Raw genomic sequence first — 20,380 nt, 5'->3', positions numbered from 1 at the left:
GCCATGTTGTTTCATTTAGGTTTAAAGCGTTAGGAGTTATACCCTCGGTTATGCTTTCCTGTATAGGAAATGCTAGTTTTAGAGATACGAATGTTAGCACAAAAACTGAAGGAAAGAAGATAGCTGCAAAATCTCTGCACACAATGCTTAGTTCTCAGAAGTAAATCATATGTGCCATGTTGTTTCATTTAAGTTTAAAGAGTTAGGTGCTATAACCTCTTTTATGCTTTTCTATAAGTTAAATGCTAGTTTTAGATTTAGGAATGTTAGCACAAAAACTGAAGGAAAGGATATAGCTGCAAAAGCTCTGCACACAATGCTTAGTTCTCAGAAGTAAATCATATGTATCATGTTGTTTCTTTTAGGTTTAAATAGTTAGGTCCTATACCCTCAGTTATATTTTGCAATATAGGAAATGCTAGTTGTAGACATAGGAATGTTAGCACAAAAACTGAAGGAAAGGAGATAGCTGCAAAATCTCTGCACACAATACTTAGTTCTGAGAAGAAAATCATATGTGCCATATTGTTTCATTTAGGTTTAAAGAGTTAGGTGCTATACCCTCGGTTATGCATTCCTAAATAGGAAATGCTAGTTTTAGAGATACGAATGTTAGCACAAAACCTGAAGGAAAGGAGATAGCTGCAAAATCTCTGCACACAATGCTTAGTTCTCAGAAGTAAATCATATGAGCCATGTTGTTTCATTTAGGTTTAAAGAGTTTGGTGGTAAACCCTCGGTTATGCTTTCGTATATAGGAAATGCTAGTGTTGGAGATAGCAATGTTAGCAGAAAAATTTAAGGAAAGGATATAGCTGCAAAATCTCTGCACACAATGCTTAGTTCTCAGAAGTAAATCATATGTGCCTTGTTGTTTCATTTAAATTTAAAGCGTTAGGTGTTATACCCTCGGTTATGCTTTCCAATATAGGAAATGCTAGTTTTAGAGATACGAATGTTAGCACAAAAACTGAAGGAAAGGGGATAGCTGCAAAATGTCTGCACACAATGCTTAGTTCTCAGAAGGAAATCATATGTGCTATGTTGTTTCATTTAGGTTTAAAAAGTTAGGTGCTATACCCTCGGTTATGCTTTGCAATATAGGAAATGCTAGTTTTACACAGAGGAATGTTACCACAAAAACTGAATGAAAGGAGATAGCTGCAAAATCTCTGCACACAATGCTTAGTTCTCAGACGTAAATTATATGTGCCATGTTGTTTCATTTAGGTTTAAAGAGTTAGGTGCTACCTACAATCTGATTTATTGGACTTACCACACTCAGCTAAGATGGAGGTGAAGAAGGAGAACCACCACACCATGGAGCCTAGAGTGATTACAACTGAAAATGGGAGGATTGCATCCAGCATCCAGGTGGAATCTGAGCCTCCTCTTGACATAAAGGTGCAATGGACACAACCAATCCAGTGTCCACATAGAAGAGGTGGCATTGGATTGGGAAAAGTGGACATAATGGACAAAGGGTATGGGGAAAGGCAGGAAGAGATGAGAGGTGGAGGCATCTTCGGGACATGGAGCTGCCCTGGATGGTGCTTCAGAGGTAATCACCGGACACTGTAAATCCTCACAGGGCCTACATGATGGAATAGAGGAGAGTATGGGACATGATGTGAACCAATGTATATGAGGTGCAGAGGTGCCCAAAGATGTACTTACCAAATCCAATGGATGTGTCATGATGATGGGAACGAGTGTTGTTGGGGGGGGGGGGAGAGGGGGGGTGGGGGGGTGGGGTTGAATGGGACCTCACATATATATTTTTAATGTAATATTATTACAAAGTCAATAAAAAATAAAAAAATTAAAAAAAAAAAAAAAAAAGAGTTAGGTGCTATACCCTCTTTTATGCTTTCCTATAGGGTAAAAGCTAGTTTTAGATACAGGAATGTTAGCACAAAAACTGAAGGAAAGGAGATAGCTGCAAAATCTCTTCACACAATGCTTAGTTCTCAGAAAGAAACCATATGTGCATGTAGTTTCATTTAGGTGTAAAGAGTTAGGTGCTATACCCATGGTCACGCTTTCCCAAATTGGAAATGCTAATTTTAGAGATACCAATGTTAGCACAAAACCTGAAGGAAAGGAGATAGCTGCCAAATCTCTGCACACAATGCTTAGTTCTCAGAAGTAAATCATATGAGCCATGTTGTTTCATTTAGGTTTAAACAATTAAGTGGTAAACCCTCGGTTATGCTTTCATATATAGGAAATGCTAGTGTTGGAGATAGGAATGTTAGCACAAAAACTTAAGGAAAGGAGATAGCTGCAAAATCTCTGCACACAATGCTTAGTTCCCAGAAGTAAACCATATGTGCCATGTTGTTTCATTTAGGTTTAAAGAGTTAGGTGTTATACACTCGGTTATGCTTTCCAATATAGGAAATGCCAGTTTTGGAGATACGAATGTTAGCACAAAAACTGAAGGAAAGGGGTTAGCTGCAAAATGTCTGAACACAATGCTTAGTTCTCAAGGAAATCATATGTCCCATGTTGTTTCAATTAAGTTTAAAGAGTTAGGTGCTATACCCTCTTTTATGCTTTCCTATAAGGTAAATGCTAGTTTTAGATATAGGAATGTTATCACAAAAACAGAAGGAAAGGAGATAGTTGCAAAATCTCTGCACACAATGCTTAGTTCTCAGAAGTAAATCATATGTGCCATGTTGTTTCATTTAGGTTTAAAGAGTTAGGTGCTATACCCTCGGTTATGCTTTGCAATATAGGAAATGCTAATTTTACACAGAGAAATGTTAGCACAAAAACTGAATGAAAGGAGATAGCAGCAAAATCTCTGCACACAATGCTTAGTTCTCAGAAGTAAATCATATGTGCCATGTTGTTTCATTTAGGTTTAAAGAGTTAGGTGCTATACCCTCTTTTATACTTTCCTATAGGGTAAAAGCTAGTTTTAGATACAGGAATGTTAGCACAAAAACTGAAGGAATGGAGATAGCTGCAAAATCTCTGCACACAATGCTTAGTTCTCAAAAGTAAATCATATGTGCCATGTTGTTTCATTTAGGTTTAAAGAGTTAGGTGCTATACCCTCGGTTATGCTTTCCTATATAGGAAATGCTAGTTTTAGACATACGAATGTTAGCACAAAAACTGAAGGAAAGGAGATAGCTGCAAAATCTCTGCACACAATGCTTAGTTCTCAGAAGAATATCAAATGTGCCATGTTGTTTCATTTAGGTTTAAAGTGTTAGGTTCTATACCCTCAGTTATATTTTGCAATATAGGAAATGCTAGCTTTAGACATAGGAATGTTAGCACAAAAACTGAAGGAAAGGAGATAGCTGCAAAATCTCTGCATACAATGCTTTGTTCTCAGAAGTAAATCATATGAGCCATATTCTTTCATTTAGGTTTTAAGAGTTAGGTGCTATACCTTCGGTTATGCTTTCTTATATAGGAAATGCTAGTGTTAGAGACAGGAATGTTAGCACAAAAACTGAAGGAAAGGAGATAGCGGCAAAATCTCTGCCAACACTGCTTAGCTCTCAGAAGGAATTCATATGAGCCATGTTGTTTCATTTATGTTAAAAGAGTTAGGTGCTGTATCCTCGGTTACGCTTTCGTATATAGGAAATGCTAGTGTTAGAGATAGGAATGTTAGCACAAAAACTGAAGGAAAGGAGATAGCTGCAAAATCTCTGCACACAATGCTTAGTTCTCAGAAGTAAGTCATATGTGCCATGTTGTTTCATTTAAGTTTAAAGAGTTAGGTGCTATACCCTCTTTTATGCTTTTCTATAAGTTAAATGCTAGTTTTAGATTTAGGAATGTTAGCACAAAAACTGAAGGAAAGGAGATAGCTGCAAAAGCTCTGCACACAATGCTTAGTTCTCAGAAGTAAATCATATGTGCCATGTTGTTTCTTTTAGGTTTAAAGAGTTAGGTTCTATACCCTCAGTTATATTTTGCAATATAGGAAATGCTAGTTGTAGACATAGGAATGTTAGCACAAAAACTGAAGGAAAGGAGATAGCTGCAAAATCTCTGCACACAATGCTTAGTTCTCAGAAGTAATTCATATAAGCCATGTTGTTTCATTTAGGTTTAAAGAGTTAGGTGCTATACCTTCGGTTATGCTTTTGTATATAGGAAATTCTAGTGCTAGAGACAGGAATGTTAGCACAAAAATTGAAGGAAAGGAGATAGCTGCAAAATCTCTGCACACAATGCTTAGTTCTCTGCAGTAAATCATATGTGCAATGTTGTTTCATTTAGGTTTAAAGAGTTAGGTGCTATACACTCGGTTATGCTTTCGTATAGTGTAAATGCTAGTTTTAGATATAGGAATATTAGCGCAAAAACTGAAGGAAAGGAAATAGCTGCAAAATATTGGACACCGTGCTTATTTCTCAGAAGTAAATACTATGTGCCATGTTGTTTCATTTAGGTTTAAAGCGTTATGTGCTATACCCAGTTTTATGCTTTCCTACATAGGAAATGCTAGTGTTAGAGATAGGAATGGTAGCACAGAAACTGAAGGAAAGGAGATAGCTGCAAAATCTCTGCACACAGTGCTTAGTTCTCAGAAGTATATCATATGTGCCATGTTGTTTCATTTAGGTTTAAAGAGTTAGGTGCTATTCCTTCGGTTATGCTTTCCTATATGGGAAAGGCTAGTTTTAGAAATAGGAATGTTAGCACAAAAACTGAAGGAAAGGAGATAGCGGCAAAATCTCTGCACACAATGCTTACTTCTCAGAAGGAAATCATATATGCCATGTTGTTTCATTTAGGTTAAAAGAGTTAGGTTCTATACCCTCTTTTATTCTTTCCTATAGGTTAAACGCTAGTTTTAGATATAGGAATGTTAGCACAAAAACTGAAGGAAAGGAGATAGCTGCAAAATCTCTGCACACAATGCTTTGTTCTCAGAAGGAAATCATATGTGCCATGTTGTTTCATTTAGGTTTAAAGAGTTAGGTGCTATACCCTCTTTTATGCTTTCCTATAGGTTAAATGATAGTTTTAGTTATAGGAATGTTAGCACAAAAACTGAAGGAAAGGAGATAGCTGGAAAATCTCTGCACACAAAGCTAAGTTCGCAGAAGTAAATTATATGAGTCATGTTGTTTCAATTAGGTTTAAAGAGTTAGGTGTATACCCTCGGTTATGCTTTCTTATATAAGAAATGGTTGTGTTAGATAGAGGAATGTTAGCACAAAAACTGAAGAAAAGGAGATAGATGCAAAATCTCTGCACACAATGCTTAGTACTCTGAAGTAAATCATATGTCAAATGTTGTTTCATTTAGGATTAAAGAGTAGGTGCTATACCCTTGGTTATGTTTTCCTATAGTGTAAATGCTCGTTTTAGATATAGGAATGTTAGCACAAAAACTTAAGAAAAGGAGATAGCTGCAAAATCCTGGACACAGTGCTAAGTTCTCAGAAGTAAATAATATGTGCCATGTTGTTTCTTTTAGGTTTAAAGAGTTAGCTGGTATTCCCTCGGTTATGCTTTCCGATAAGGGAAAGGCTAGTTTTAGAGATAGGAATGTTAGCAATAAAACTGAAGGAAAGGAGATAGCTGCAAAATCTCTGCACACATTGTTTAGTTTTCAAACAAAAATCATATGTGCCATATTGTTTCATTTAGGTTTAAAGAGTTAGCTGCTATACCCTCGATTATGCTTTCCTATATAGGAAATGCGAGTGTTAGAGGTACGAATGTTGGCACAAAACCTGAAGGAAAGGAGATAGCTGCAGAATCTCTGCACTCAACGCTTAGTTCTCAAAAGGAAATCATATGTGCCATGTTCTTTCATTTAGGTTTAAAGAGTTAGGTTCTACACCCTTGGTTATGCTTTGCAATATAGGAAATGCTAGTTTTAGACATAGGAATGTTAGCACAAAAACTGAAGGAAAGGAGATAGCTGCAAAATCTCTGGACACAATGCTTAGTTCTCCGAAGAAAATAATATGTGCCATGTTGTTTCATTTAGGTTTAAAGAGTTAGGTGCTATTCCCTCGGTTATGCTTCCTATATGGGAAAGGCTAGTTTTAGAGATAGGAATATTAGCACAAAAAGTGAAGGAAAGGAGATAGCTGCAAAATCTCTGCACACAATGTTTAGTTCTGCGAAGAAAATCATATGTGCCATATTTTTCATTTAGGTTTAAAGAGTTAGGTGCTATACCCTCCATTAGGCTTTCCTACAGTGTAAATGCTAGTTTTAGATATAAGAATGTTAGCACAAAAACTGAAAGAAAGGAGATAGCTGCAAAATCTCTGCACAAAATGCTTAGTTCTCAGAAGTAAATCATATGTGCCATGTTGTTTCATTTAGGTTTAAAGTGTTAGGTGTTATACCCCCGGTTATGCTTTCCTATATAGGAAATGCTAGTTTTAGACGTACGAATGTTAGCACAAAGTGAAGGAAAAGAGATAGCTGCAAAATCTCTGCACACAATGTTTAGTTCTGGGAAGTATATCATATGTGCCATGTTGTTTCATTTATGTTTAAAGAGTTAGGTGCAATACCCTCGGTTATGCTTTGCAATATAGGAAATGATAGTTTTACACATAGGAATGTTAGCACAAAAACTGAAGAAGTGGAGATAGCTACAAAATGTCTGCACACAATGCTTAGTTCTCAGAAGTAAATCATATGAGCCATGTTGTTTCATTTAGGTTTAAAGAGTTAGGTGCTATACCCTCGGTTATGTTTTCGTATATAGGAAATGCTAGTGTTAGAGATAAGAATGTTAGCACAAAAACTGAAGTAAATGAGATAGCTGCAAAATCTCTGCACACAATGCTTAGTTCTAAGAAGTAAATCGTATGAGCCATGTTGTTTCATTTAGGTTTAAAGAGTTAGGTGCTATACCCTCGGTTATGCTTTCGTATATAGGAAATGGTAGTGTTAGAGATAGGAATGGTAGCACAAAAACTGAAGGAAAGGAGATAGCTGCAAAATCTCGGCACACAATGTTTATTTCTTAGAAGTAAATCATATGTGCCATGTTGTTTCATTTAGGTTTAAAGAGTTAGGTGCTATACCCGCGGTTATGCTCTCCTATATAGGAAACACTAGTTTTAGACATAGGAATATTATCACAAAAACTGAACGAAAGGAGATAGCTGCAAAATCTCTGCACACAATGCTTAGTTCAGAGAAGTAAATCATATGTGCCATGTCGTTTCATTTAAGTTTAAAGAGTTAGGTGCTATACCCTCGGTATTGCTTTCCTATAGTGTAAATGCTAGTTTTAAATATAGGAATGTTAGCACAAAAACTGAAGGAAACGATATAGCTGCAAAATCTCTGCACACAATGTTTGGTTCTCAGAAGAAAATCATATGTGCCATGTTGTTTCATTTAGGTTTAAAGACTTAGGCGCTATACCCTCGGTTATGCTTTCCTGTAGTTTAAGTGCTTGTTTATATATAGGAATGTTAGCACATAAACTGAAGGAAAGGAGATAGCTGCAAAGTCTCTACACACAATGTTTAGTTCTCAGAAGAAGATAATATGTGCCATGTTGTTTCATTTAGCTTTAAAGAGGTAGGTGCTATAACCTCGGTTATGCTTTCCTATATAGGAAATGCAAGTTTTAGAGATACGAATGTTAGCACAAAAACTAAAGGAAAGGAGATAGCTGAAAATCTGTGGACACAGTGCTTAGTTCTCAGATGTAAATAATATGTGCCATGTGGTTTCATTTTGGTTTAAAGAGTTAGGTGCTATTCCCTCGGTTATTCTTTCCTATATAGTAAAGGCTAGTTTTAGAGATAGGAATGTGAGCTCAAAAAATGAAGGAAAAGAGATAGCTGCAAAGTCTCTGCACACAATGTTTAGTTCTAAGAAGAAAATTATATGTGCCATGTTGTTTCATTTAGGTTTAAAGAGTTAGGTGCTTTACCCTCGGTTATGCTTTCCTATAGTGTAAATGCTAGTTTAAGATATAGGAATGTTAGCACAAAAACTGAAGGAAAGGAGGTAGCTGCAAAATCTCTGCACACAATGCTTAGTTCTCAAAAGTAAATAATATGTGCCATGTTGTTTCATTTAGGTTTAAACATTAGGTGCTATACCCTCTGTTATGCTTTCCTATAGTGTAAATGCTAGTTTTAGATATAGGAATGTTAGCACAAAAACTGAAGGAAAGGAGATAGCTTCAAAGTCTCTGCACACAATGCTTAGTTCTCAGAAGTAAATCATATGTGCCATGTTGTTTCATTTAGGTTCAAAGAGTTAGGTGCTATACCGTCGGTTATGCTTTCCTATATAAGAAATGCATGCTTTAGAGATAGGTATGTTTGCACAAAAACTGAAGGAAAGGAGATAGCTCCTAAATCTCTGCAAGCAATGTTTATTTCTTAGAAGTAAATCATATGTGCCATGTTGTTTCATTTAGGTTTAAGAATTAGGTGCTATACCCTCGGTTATGCCTTCCTGTATAGAAAATGCTAGTTTTAGAGATACGAATGTTAGCACAAAAACTGAAGGAAAGGAGACAGCTTCAAAATCTCTGCACACAGTGCTTAGTTCTCAGTAGTAAATCATATGTGCCATGTTGTTTCATTTAGGTTTAAAGACTTAGGTTCTATACCCTCGGTCATGCTTTGCAATTAGGAAATGCGAGTTTTAGTCATAGGAATGTTAGCAGAAAAACTGAAGGAAGGGAGATAGCTGCAAAATCTGTGCACACAATGCTTAGTTCTCAGATGGAATTCATATGTAATATATTGTTTCATTTCGGTTTAAAGAGTTAGGTGCTATACCCTCGGTTATGCTTTCCTATAGAGGAAATGCTAGTTTTAGAGATACGAATGTTAGCACATAAACTGAAGGAGAGAAGAGAGCTGCAAAATCTCTGCAGACATTGCTTAGTGCTCAGAGTAAATAATATCTGCCATGTTGTTTCATTTAGGTTTAAAGAGTTAGGTGCTATACCCTTGGTTATGCTTTCCTATATAGGAATGGCTAGTTTTAGAGATAGGAATGTTAGCACAAAAACTGAAGGAAAGGAGATAGCTGCAAAATCTCTGCACACCAAGTTTAGTTCTCAGAAGTAAATCATATGTGTCATGTTGCTTCATTAGGTTTAGAGAGTTAGCAGCTATACCCTCTGTTATGTTCTCCTGTAGTGTAAATGCTGGTTTTAGATATAGGAATGTTAGGACAAAAAATGAAGGAAAGGAGATAACTGCAAAATCTCGGCACACAATGCTTACTTCTCAGAAGTAAATCATATGTGCCATGTTGTTTCATTTAAGTTAAAAGATTTAGGAGCCATGCCCTCGGTTATGCTTTCCTTTATAGGAAATTCTCGTTTTAGAGATACGAATTTTAGCACAAAAACTGAAGGAAAGGAGACAGCTGCAAAATCTCTGCACACAATGCTTACTTCTCAGAAGTAAATCATATGCCATGTTGTTTCATTTAGGCTTAATGAGTTAGGTGCTATACCCTCGGTTACGCTTTCCTAAGAGGAAATACTAGTTTTAGAGATAGGAATGTTAGCACAAAAACTGAAGTAAAGGAGATAGCTGCAAAATCTTTGCACACAATGCTTAGTTCTCAAAGTAAATCTTATGTGCCATGTTGTTTCATTTAACTTAAAAGAATTAGGTGCTATACCCTCGGTTATGCTTTCTTATATAGGAAACGCTAGTTTTAGAGATATGAATGTAAGAACGAAAACTGAAGGAAAGGAGATAGCTGCAAAATCTCTGAACACAATGCTTAGATCTGGGAAGTAAATCATATGTGCCATGTTGTTTCATTTAAGTTTAAAGAGTTAGTTGGTATACCCTCGGTTTTGCTTTCCTATAGTGTAAATGCAAGTTTTAGATTTAGGGATGTTAGCACAAAAACTGATGGAAAGGAGATAGCTGCTAAATCTCTTCACACAATGCTTACTTCTCAGAAGTAAATCATATGAGCCATTTTGTTTCATTTAGGTTTAAAGAGTTAGGTGCTATACCCTCGGTTATGCTTTCGTATATAGGAAATGCTAGTGTTAGAGATAGGAATGGTAGCACAAAAACTGAAGGAAAGGAGATAGCTGCAAAATCTCTGCACACAATGCTTAGTTCTCAGAAGTAAATCATATGAGCCATGTTGTTTCATTTAGGTTTAAAGAGTTAGGTGCTATACCCGGGGTTATGCTTTCCTATAGTGTAAATGCTAGTTTTAGATATAGGAATGTTAGCATAAAAACTGAAGGAAAGGAGATAGCTGCAAAATCTCTGCACACAATGCTTAGTTCTCAGAAGGAAATCATATGTGCCATGTTGTTTCATTTAGGTTTAAAGAGTTAGGTGCTATACCCCTGGTTATGCTTTCCTATATAGGAAATGCTAGTTTTAGAGATACGAATGTTAGCACAAAAACTGAAGGAAAGGAGATAGCTGCAAAATCTGTGGACACAGTGCTTAGTTCTCAGAAGTAAATAATATGTGCCATGTGGTTTCATTTTGGTTTAAAAGTTAGGTGCTATTCCCTCGGTTATGCTTTCCTATATAGGAAAGGCTAGTTTTAGAGATAGGAATGTTAGCCCAAAAACTGAAGGAAAGGAGATAGCTGCAAAGTCTCTGCACACAATGTTTAGTTCTCAGAGGAAAATTATATGTGCCATGTTATTTCATTTAGGTTTAAAGAGTTAGGTGCTATACCCTCAGTTATGCTTTCCTATAGTATAAATGCTTGTTTTAGATATAGGAATGTTAGCACAAAAACTGAAGGAAAGGAGATAGCTGCAACATCTCTGCACACAATGCTTAGTTCACAGAAGTAAATCATATGTCCCATGTTGTTTCATTTATGTTTAAAGAGTTAGGTGCTATACCCTCGGTTATGCTTTCTTATATAGGAAATGCTAGTTTTAGACATAGGAATGTTACACAAAAACTGTAGGAAAGGGGTTAGCTGCAAAGTCTCTTCACACAATGCTTATTTCTCAGAAGTAAATCATATGTTTCATGTTGTTTCATTTAGGTTTAAAGAGTTAGGTGCTATACCCTCGTTTATGCTTTCCTATATATATAGGAAATGCTAGTGTTTGAGATAGGAATGTTACCACAAAAACTGGAGGAAAGGAGATAGCTGCAAAATCTCTGCACACAGTGCTTAGTTCTCAGAAGTAAATCATATGTGGCATATTGTTTCATTTAGGTTTAAAGACTTAGGTTCTATACCCTCGGTTATGCTTTGCAATTAGGAAATGCGAGTTATAGTCATAGGAATGTTAGCACAAAAACTGAAGGAAAGGAGATAGCTGAAAAATCTCTGCACACAGTGCTTAGTTCAGAGAAGTAAATCTTATGGGCCATGTTGTTTCATTTACTTTTAAAGAGTTAGGTGTTTTACAATCGGTTATGGTTTCCTACATAGGAAATGCTAGTTTTAGAGACAGGAATGTTAGCACAAAAACTGAAGAAAAGGAGATAGGTGCAAAATCTCTGCTCACAATGCTTACTTCTCCGAAGTAAATCATATGTGCCATGTTGTTTCATTTAGGTTTAAAGAGTTATGTGCTACACCCTCGGTTATGCTTTCTATAGTGTAAATGCTAGTGTTAGAGATGGGATTGTTAGCACAAAAACTGAAGGAAAGGAGGTAGCTGAAAAATATCTGCACACACTCCTAGTTCTCAGAAGAAAATCATATGTGCCATGTTGTTTCATTTGGGTTTAAAGAGTTAGGTGCTATACACTCGGTTATGCTTTCCTACAGTGTAAATTCTAGTTTTAGATATAGGAATGTAAGCACAAAAACTGAAGGAAAGGATATAGCTTCAAAATCTCTGCACACAATTCTTAGTTCTCAGAAGTAAATCATATGTGCCATCTTGTTTCATTTAGGTTTAAAGAGTTAGCTGATATACCCTCGGTTATGCTTTCCTATATAGGAAATGCCAGTTTTAGAGATAGGAATGTAAGCACAAAAATTGAAGCAAAGGATATAGCTGCAAAATCTCTGCACACATGCTTAGTTCTCAGAAGTAAATCATATGTGCCATGTTGTTTCATTTAGGTTTAAATAGTTAGGTGCTATACCGTCGGTTATGCTTTCCTAAATAGGAAATTCTAGTTTTAGAGATAGGAGTGTTAGCACAAACCTGAAAGAAAGGAGTTAGCTTCAAAATCTCAGCACAGAATGCTTAGTTCTCAGAAGAAAATCATATGTGCCATGTTGTTTCATTTAAGTTTAAAGAGTTAGGTGCCATACCATAGGTTAAGCATTCCTATATAGGAAATATTGGTTTTAAAGGTAGGAATGTTAGCACAAAATCTTAAGGCAAGGAGATAGCTGCAAAATCTCTGCACGCAATGCTTAGTACTCAGAAGTAAATCATATATGCCATGTTGTTTCATTTAGGTTTAAAGAGTTAGCTGCTATACCCACGCTTATGCTTTCCTATAGTGTAAATGCTAGTTTAGATATAGGAATGTTAGCACAAAAACTGAAGGAAAGGAGATAGCTGCAAAATCTCTGCACACAATGCTTAGTTCTCAGAAGTAAATCATATCTGCCATGTTGTTTAATTTAGGTTTAAAGAGTTAGGTGCTGTACACTCGGTTATGCTTTCCTATAGTGTAAATGCTAGTTTTAGATATAGGAATGTTAGCACAAAAACTGAAGGAAAGGAGACAGCTGCAAAATCTCTGTGCACAGTGCTTAGTTATTAGAAGTAAATCATATGTGGCATGTTGTTTCATTTAGGTTTAAAGAGTTAGGTGCTATACCCTCGGTTATGCTTTCCTATATAAGAAATGCTAGTTTTCGACCTTGGAATGTTAGCACAAAAACTGATGGAAAGGAGATAGCTGCAAAATCTCTGCACACAGTGCTTAGTTCTCAGAAGTAAATCATATGTACCATGCTTTTTCAGGTAGGTTTAAACAGTTAGCTGCTCTACCCCCAGTTATGCCTTCCTATAGTGTAAATACTAGTTTTAGAGATAAGAATGTTAGCACAAAAACTGAAGGAAAGGAGATAGACATAAAATCTCTGCACACAATGCTTAGTTTTATAAAGTAAAGCACATGTGACATCCTCTTCAAGTAGGTTTAAAGAGTTAGCTGCTATACCCTGGTTATGGTTTCCTATATAGTAAATGCTAGTTTTATAGATAGGAATGTTAGCACAAAAACTGAAGGAAAGGATATACCTGCAAAATCTCTGCACACAATGCTTACTTCTCAGAAGTAAATCATATGTGCCATGTTGTTTCATTTAGGTTTAAAAAGTTAGGTGCTATACCCCCGGTTATGCTTTCCTATATAGTAAATGCTAGTTTTAGAGATAGGAATGTTAGCACAAAAAGTGAACAAAAGTAGATAGCTGCAAAATATCTGCATACAATGATTAGTTCTCAGAAGTAAAACATATGTGACATGTTGTTTCATTTCGGTTTAAAGAGTTAACTGCTACAACCTCGGTTATGCTTTCCTATATAGTAAATGCTAGTTTTAGAGATAGGAATGTTAGCACAAAAACTGAAGAAAAGGAGATACCTGCAAAATCTCTTCACACAATGCTTAGGTCTCAGTAGTAAATCATATGTACCATGCTTTTCAGGTATGTTTAAAGTGTTAGCTGCTATACCACCGCTTATGTTTTCTATAGTGTAAATGCTAGGTTTAGAGATAGGAATGTTAGGACAAAAACTGAAGGAAAGGAGATAGCTGCAAAATCTCTGCACACAGTGCTTACTTCTCCGAAGTAAATGATATGTGCCATGTTGTTTCTTTAAGTTTAAAGAGTAAGCTGATATACCTTCGGTTATGCTTTCCTATATAGTAAATACTATTTTTAGAGATAGGATGTTAGCAAAAAAACTGAAGGAAAGGAGATAGCTGCAAAACGTTTGCATACAATGATCAGTTCTCAGGAATAAATCATATGTGCCATGTTGTTTCATTTAGGTTTAATGAGTTAACTGCTATAACCTCATTTAAGCTTTCCTATATAGAAAATAATATTTTTAGAGATAGGAATGATAGCACAAAAACTGAAGGAAAGGAGACAGCTGCAAAATCTCTGCACACAATGCTTAGTTCTCAGAAGTAAATCATATGTACCATGCTTTTTCAGGTAGGTTTAAAGACTTAGCTCCTATATCCCCGGTTATGCCTCCTATAGTGTAAAAGCTAGTTTTAGAGACAGGAATTTGAGCACAAAAACTGAATGAAAGGAGATAGCTGAAAAATATCTGCACACAATGCTTAGTTCTCAGAAGTAAGTCATATGTACCATGCTTTTTGATGTACTTTTAATGACTTAGTTGTTATACCCGCGGTTATGCTTTCCTATAGTGTAAAAGCAAGTTTTAGAGATAGGAATGTTAGCAGAAAAACTGAAGGAAAGGAGATAGCTGCAAAACCTGTGCACTCAATGCTTAGTTCTCAGAAGTAAAGCATATGTACCATGCTTTTGGAGGTAGGTTTAAAGAGTTAGCTGCGATACCCGTTGTTATGCTTTCCTATATAGTAAATGCTAGTTTTAGAGATAGGAATGGTAGCACAAAACCTGAAGGACAGGTGATAGCTGCAAAATCTGTGCACACAATGCTTTCTTCTCAGAAGTAAATCATATGTGCCATGTTGTTTCATTTAGATTTAAAGAGTTAGCTGCTAAACCCAGGTGATGGTTTCCTATATAGAAAATGCTTGCTTTACAGATAGGAATGTTAGCACAAAAATTGAAGGAAAGGAGATAGATGCAAAATCTCTGCACAAAATGCTTAGTTCTCTAAGTAAATCATATGTGCCATGTTGTTTCATTTATGTTTAAAGAGTTAGCTGCTATATCCTCGGTTATGCTTTCCTATATAGTAAATGCTAGTTTTAGAGATAGGAGTGTTAGCACAAAAACTGAAGGAAAGGAGATAGCTGCAAAATCTCTGCACACAATGCTTAGTTCTCAGATGTAAATCATATGTACCATGGTTTTTCAGGTAGGTTTAAAGAGTTAGCTGCTATAACCCCGTTTATGGTTTCCTATAGTATAAATGCTAGATTTAGAGATAGGAATGTTAGCACAAAAACTGAAGGAAAGTAGATTGCTGCAAAATCTCTGCACACTATGCTTAGTTCTCAGAAGTAAATCATATGTGCCGTGTTGTTTCATTTAGGTTTAGAGAGTTAGCTGCTATACCCTCGGTTTTACTTTCCTATACAATAAATGCTAGTTTTAGAGATAGGATGTTAGCACAAAAATGGAAGGAAAGGAGATAGCTGCAAAATCTCTGTACAAAATGCTTAGTTCTTAGAAGTAAATAATATGTGCCATGTTGTTTCATTTAGGTTTAAAGAGTTAGCTGCTATACCCCCAGTTATGCTTTCCCATATAGTAAATGATAGCTTTACAGATAGGAAAGTTAGCACAAAAACGGAAGGAAAGGAGATAGCTGTAAAATCTCTGCACACAATGCTTAGTTATCATAAGTAAATCATATGTACCATGCTTTTTCACGTAGGTTTAAAGAGTTTGCTGCTATGCCCCCCCGGTTATGCTTTCCTATAGTGTAAATGATAGTTTTAGAGATAGGAATGTTAGCACAAAAACTGAAGAAAAGGAGATAGCTGCAAAATCTCAGTACAGAATGCTTCGCTCTCAGAAATAAATCATATGTGCCATGTTGTTTCATTTAAGTTTATAAAGTTAACTGCTATAACCTCGGTTATGCTTTCCTATATAGTAAATGCTAGTTTTAGAGATAAGAATGTTAGCACAAAAACTGAAGGAAAGGAGATAGCTTCAAAATCTCTGCACAGAATGCTTATTTCACAGTAGTAAAATATATGTACCATGCTTTTTCAGGTAGGTTTAAAGAGTTTGCTGCTTTACCACCGGTTATGATTTCCTATAGTGTAAAAGCTAGTTTTAGAGATAGGAATGTTAGCACAAAAACTGAAGGAAAGGAGATAGCTGCAAAATCACTGCAAACAATGCTTAGTTCTCAGAAGTAAATCATATGTACCATGCTTTTTCGGTGGGTTTAAAGAGTTTGCTGCTATACCCCCGTTTGCGTAAATGATAGTTTTCCAGATAGTATGTTAGCAAAATAACTAAAGGAAATGAGATGGCTCCAAAATGTCTGCATTCAATAATTAGTTCTCAGAAGTAAATCTTATGTGCCATGTTGTTTCATTTAGGTTTAAAGAGTTAACTGCTATAACCTCGATTATGCTTTCCTATATAATAAATGCTAGTTTTAGAGATAGGAATGTTAGCACAAAAACTGAAGGAAAGGAGATAACTGCAAAATCTCTGCAGACAATGCTTAGTTCTCAGAAGTAAATCATATGTACCATGCTTTTTCAAGTAGGTTTAAAGAGTTTGCTGCTATACCCCCGGTTATGCTGTCCTATAGTGTAATGCTAGTTTTAGAGATAGGAATGTTAGAAGAAAAACTGAAGGAAAGGAGATATCGACAAAGTCTCTGCACAAAATGCTTAGTTCTCAGAAGGAAATCATATGTACCATGCTTTTTCAGGTAGGTTTAAAGAGTTAGCTGCTATACCCTGGTTATGCTTTCCTATAGTGTAAATGCTAGTTTTATAGAAAGGAATGTTAGCACAAAAACTGAAGGAAAGGAGATAGCTGCAAAAACTTTGCACACAATGCTTAGTTCTCAGAAGTAAATCATTTGTGCCGTGTTGTATCATTGAGATTAAAGAGTTAGCTGCTATACCCTCGGTTTTGCTTTCCTATATTGTTAATGCTAGTTTTAGAGATAGGAATGTTAGCACAAAAACTGAAGGAAAGGAGATACCTGCAAAATCTCTGCACACAATGCTTAGTTCTCAGAAGTAAATCATATGTGCCATGTTGTTTCATTTAGGTTTAAAGAGTTAGCTGCTATACCCTCGGTTATGCCTTCCTATATATAGTAAATGCTTGTTTTAGAGATAGGATGTTAGCACAAAAACAGAAGGAAAGGAGATAGCTGCAAAATCTCTGCACACAATGCCTAGTTGTCAGAAGTAAACCATATGTGCCCATGCTTTTTTATCTAGGTTTAAAGAGTTAGCTGCTATACCGCCAGTTTTGCTTTCCTATGGTTTAAATGCTAGTGTTACAGATAGGCATGTTAGCACAAAAACTGAAGGGAAGGAGATAGCCGCAAAATCTCTGCACCCAAGGCTTAGTTCCCTAACGTAAAGCACATATGACATCCTCTTTCAAGTAGGTTTAAAGAGTTACCTGCTATATCCTCGGATATTCTGTCCTATATAGTAAATGCTAGTTTTAGATATAGGAATGTTAGCACAAAAACTGAAGGAAAGGGGATAGCTGCAAAATCTCTGCACTCAATGCTTAGTTCCCTATAGTAAAGCACATGTGATATCCTCTTTAAACTAGTTTTAAAGAGTTAGCTGCTATACCCAAAGTTAGTCTTTCCTATATAGTAAATGCTAGTTTTAGAGATAGGAATGTTATCACAAAAACTGAAGGAAAAGAGATAGTTGCAAAATCTCTGCACACAATGATTTGTTCTCAGAAATCAATCATATATACCATGTTGTTTCATTTGGTTTAAAGAGTTAGCTGCTATACCTTTGGTTATTCTTTCCTATACAGTAAATGCTAGTATTAGAGATAGGAATGCTGGCAGAAAAACTGAAGGAAAGTAGATAGCTGCAAAATCTCAGCACACAATGCTTAGTTCTGAGAAGTCAATCATATGTACCATGTTGTTTCATTTCGGTTTAAAGAGTTAGCTGCTATACCCTCGTTTATGATTTTCTATATAGTAAATGGTAGTTTTAGAAATAGGAATGTTAGCACAAAAACTGAAGGAAAGGAGATAGCTACAAAATCTCAGCACACAGTGCATAGTTCTGAGAAGTGAATCATATGTACCATGTTGTTTCACTACGGTTTAAAGAGTTAGCTGCTATACCCTCGGTTAGGCTTTCCTATACATTAAATGCTAATTTTAGAAATAGGAATGTTAGTACAAAAACTGAAGAAAGGAGAAAGCTGAAAAATCTCTGCACACAATGCCTAGTTCTCAGAAGTAAATCATATGTGCCATGCTTTTTTATCTAGGTTTAAAGAGTTAGCTGCTATACCGCCAGTTACTATTTCCTATGGTGCAAATGCTAGTGTTACAGATAGGCATGTTAGCACAAAAACTGAAGGAAAGGAGATAGATGCAAAATCTCTGCACTCAATGCTTAGTTCCCTAAAGTAAAGCACATATGACATCCTCTTTTAAGTAGGTTTAAAGAGTTACTTGCTATATCCTCGGTTATTCTTTCCTATATAGTAAATGCTAGTTTTAGAGATAGGAATGTTAGCACAAAAACTGAAGGGAAGGGGATAGCTGCAAAATCTCTGCACTCAATGCTTAGTTCCCTAAAGTAAAGCACAAGTGACATCCACTTTCAAGTAGGTTTAAAGAGTTAGCTGCTATACCCGTGGTTAGTCTTTCCTATATAGTAAATGCTAGTTTTAGAGATAGGAATGTTAGCACAAAAACTGAAGGAAAGGTGATAGCTGAAAAATCTCTGCACAGAATGGTTACTTCTCAGATGTCAATCATATATACAATGTTGTTTCATTTAGGTTTAAAGAGTTAGCTGCTATACCCTAGGTTATTCTTTCCTATATAGTAAAAGTAGTTTTAGAGATAGGAATGTTAGTACAAAAACTGAAGGAAAGGAGATAGCTGCAAAATCTCTGCACACAATGCTTACTTCTCAGAAGTAAATCATATGTACCATGTTGTTTCATTTAGGTTTGAAGAGTTAGCTGCTATACCCTCGGTTATCCTTTCCTATATAGTAAACGCTAGTTTTAGATATAGGAATGTTAGCACAAAAACTGAAGGAAAGGAGATAGCCACAAAATCTCTGCACTCAATGCTTAGTACCCCAAAGTAAAGCACATGTGACATCCTCTTTCAAGTAGGTTTAAAGAGTTAGCTGCTATACCCTCGGTTATGCTTTCCTATATATTAAATGCTACTTTAGAGATAGGAATGTTAGCACAAAAACTGAATGAAAGGTGATAGCCACAAAATCTCTGCATACAATGCTTAGTTCTCAGAAGTAAATCATATGTGACATGGTGTTTCATTTAGGTTTGAAGAGTTAGCTGCTATACCCTCGGTTATGCTTTCCTATAGTGTAAATGCTAGTTTTAGAGATAGGAATGTTAGAACGAAAACTGAAGGAAAGGAGATAGCTGCAAAATCTCTGCACAGAATGCTTAGTTCTCAGAAGTAAATCATATGTGCCATGTTGTTTCATTTAGGTTTAAATAGTTAGCTGCTATACCCTCGGTTATACTTTCCTATATAGTAAACACTAGTTTTAGAGATAGGAATGTTAGCGCAAAAACTGAAGGAAATGAGAAAGCTGCAAAATCTCTGCACAGAATACTTAGTTCTCAGAAGTAAATCATATGTACTATGCTTTTTCAGGTAAGTTTAAAGTCTTAGCTGCTATACCCCCGGTTATGCATTCCTTTAGTGTAAATGCTAGTGTTACAGATAGGCATATTAGCCCAAAAACTGAAGGGAGGGGGATAGCCACAAAATCTCTGCACCCAATTCTTAGTTCCCTAAAGTGAAGCACATGTGACATCCTCTTTCAAGAAGGTTTAAAGAGTTAGATGCTATACCCTAGGTTATGCTTTCCTATATTGTAAATGCTAGTTTTAGAGATAGGAATGTTAGCACAAAAACGGAAGGAAATAAGATAGCTCCAAAATCTCTGAATACAATGCTTAGTTCTCAGAAGTCTATCATATGTACCATGTTGTTTCATTTACTTTTAAAGCGTTAGCTGCTATACCCTCGGTTATGATTTCCTATAGAGTAAATGCTTATTTTAGAGATAGGAATATTAGCCCAAAAACTGAAGGAATGGAGATAGCCGCAAAATCTCTGCACACAAAGCTTAGTTCTCAGAAGTAAACCATATGTACCACGTTGTTTCATTTAGGTTTAAAGAGTTAGCTGCTATACCCCGGTTATGCTTTCCTATAGTGTAAACGCTAGTGTTACAGATAGGCATATTAGCACAAAAACTGAAGGAAAGGAGATAGCGGCAAAATGTCTGCACACAATGCTTTGTTCTCAGAAGTAAATCATATGTGCCATATTGTTTCATTTACTTTTAAAGCTTTAGGTGTTATACCCTCGCTTATGGTTTCCTTTATAGGAAGTGCTAGTTTCAGAGATACAAATGTTATCACAAAAACTGAAGGAAAGGAGATAGCTGCAAAATGTCAGCACACAATGCTTACTTCTCAGAAGTTAATAATATCTGCCATGTTGTTTCATTTAGGTTTAAAGCACTAGGTGCTATACCCTCGGTTATGCTTTCCTGTATAGGAAATGCTAGTTTTAGATATAGGAATGTTAGCACAAAAACTG

Source organism: Dasypus novemcinctus, chromosome 24 (genome assembly GCF_030445035.2).
Source record: "Dasypus novemcinctus isolate mDasNov1 chromosome 24, mDasNov1.1.hap2, whole genome shotgun sequence".
Taxonomy (NCBI): Eukaryota; Metazoa; Chordata; class Mammalia; order Cingulata; family Dasypodidae; genus Dasypus; species Dasypus novemcinctus.
Note: the sequence above shows the minus strand (reverse complement) of the source record.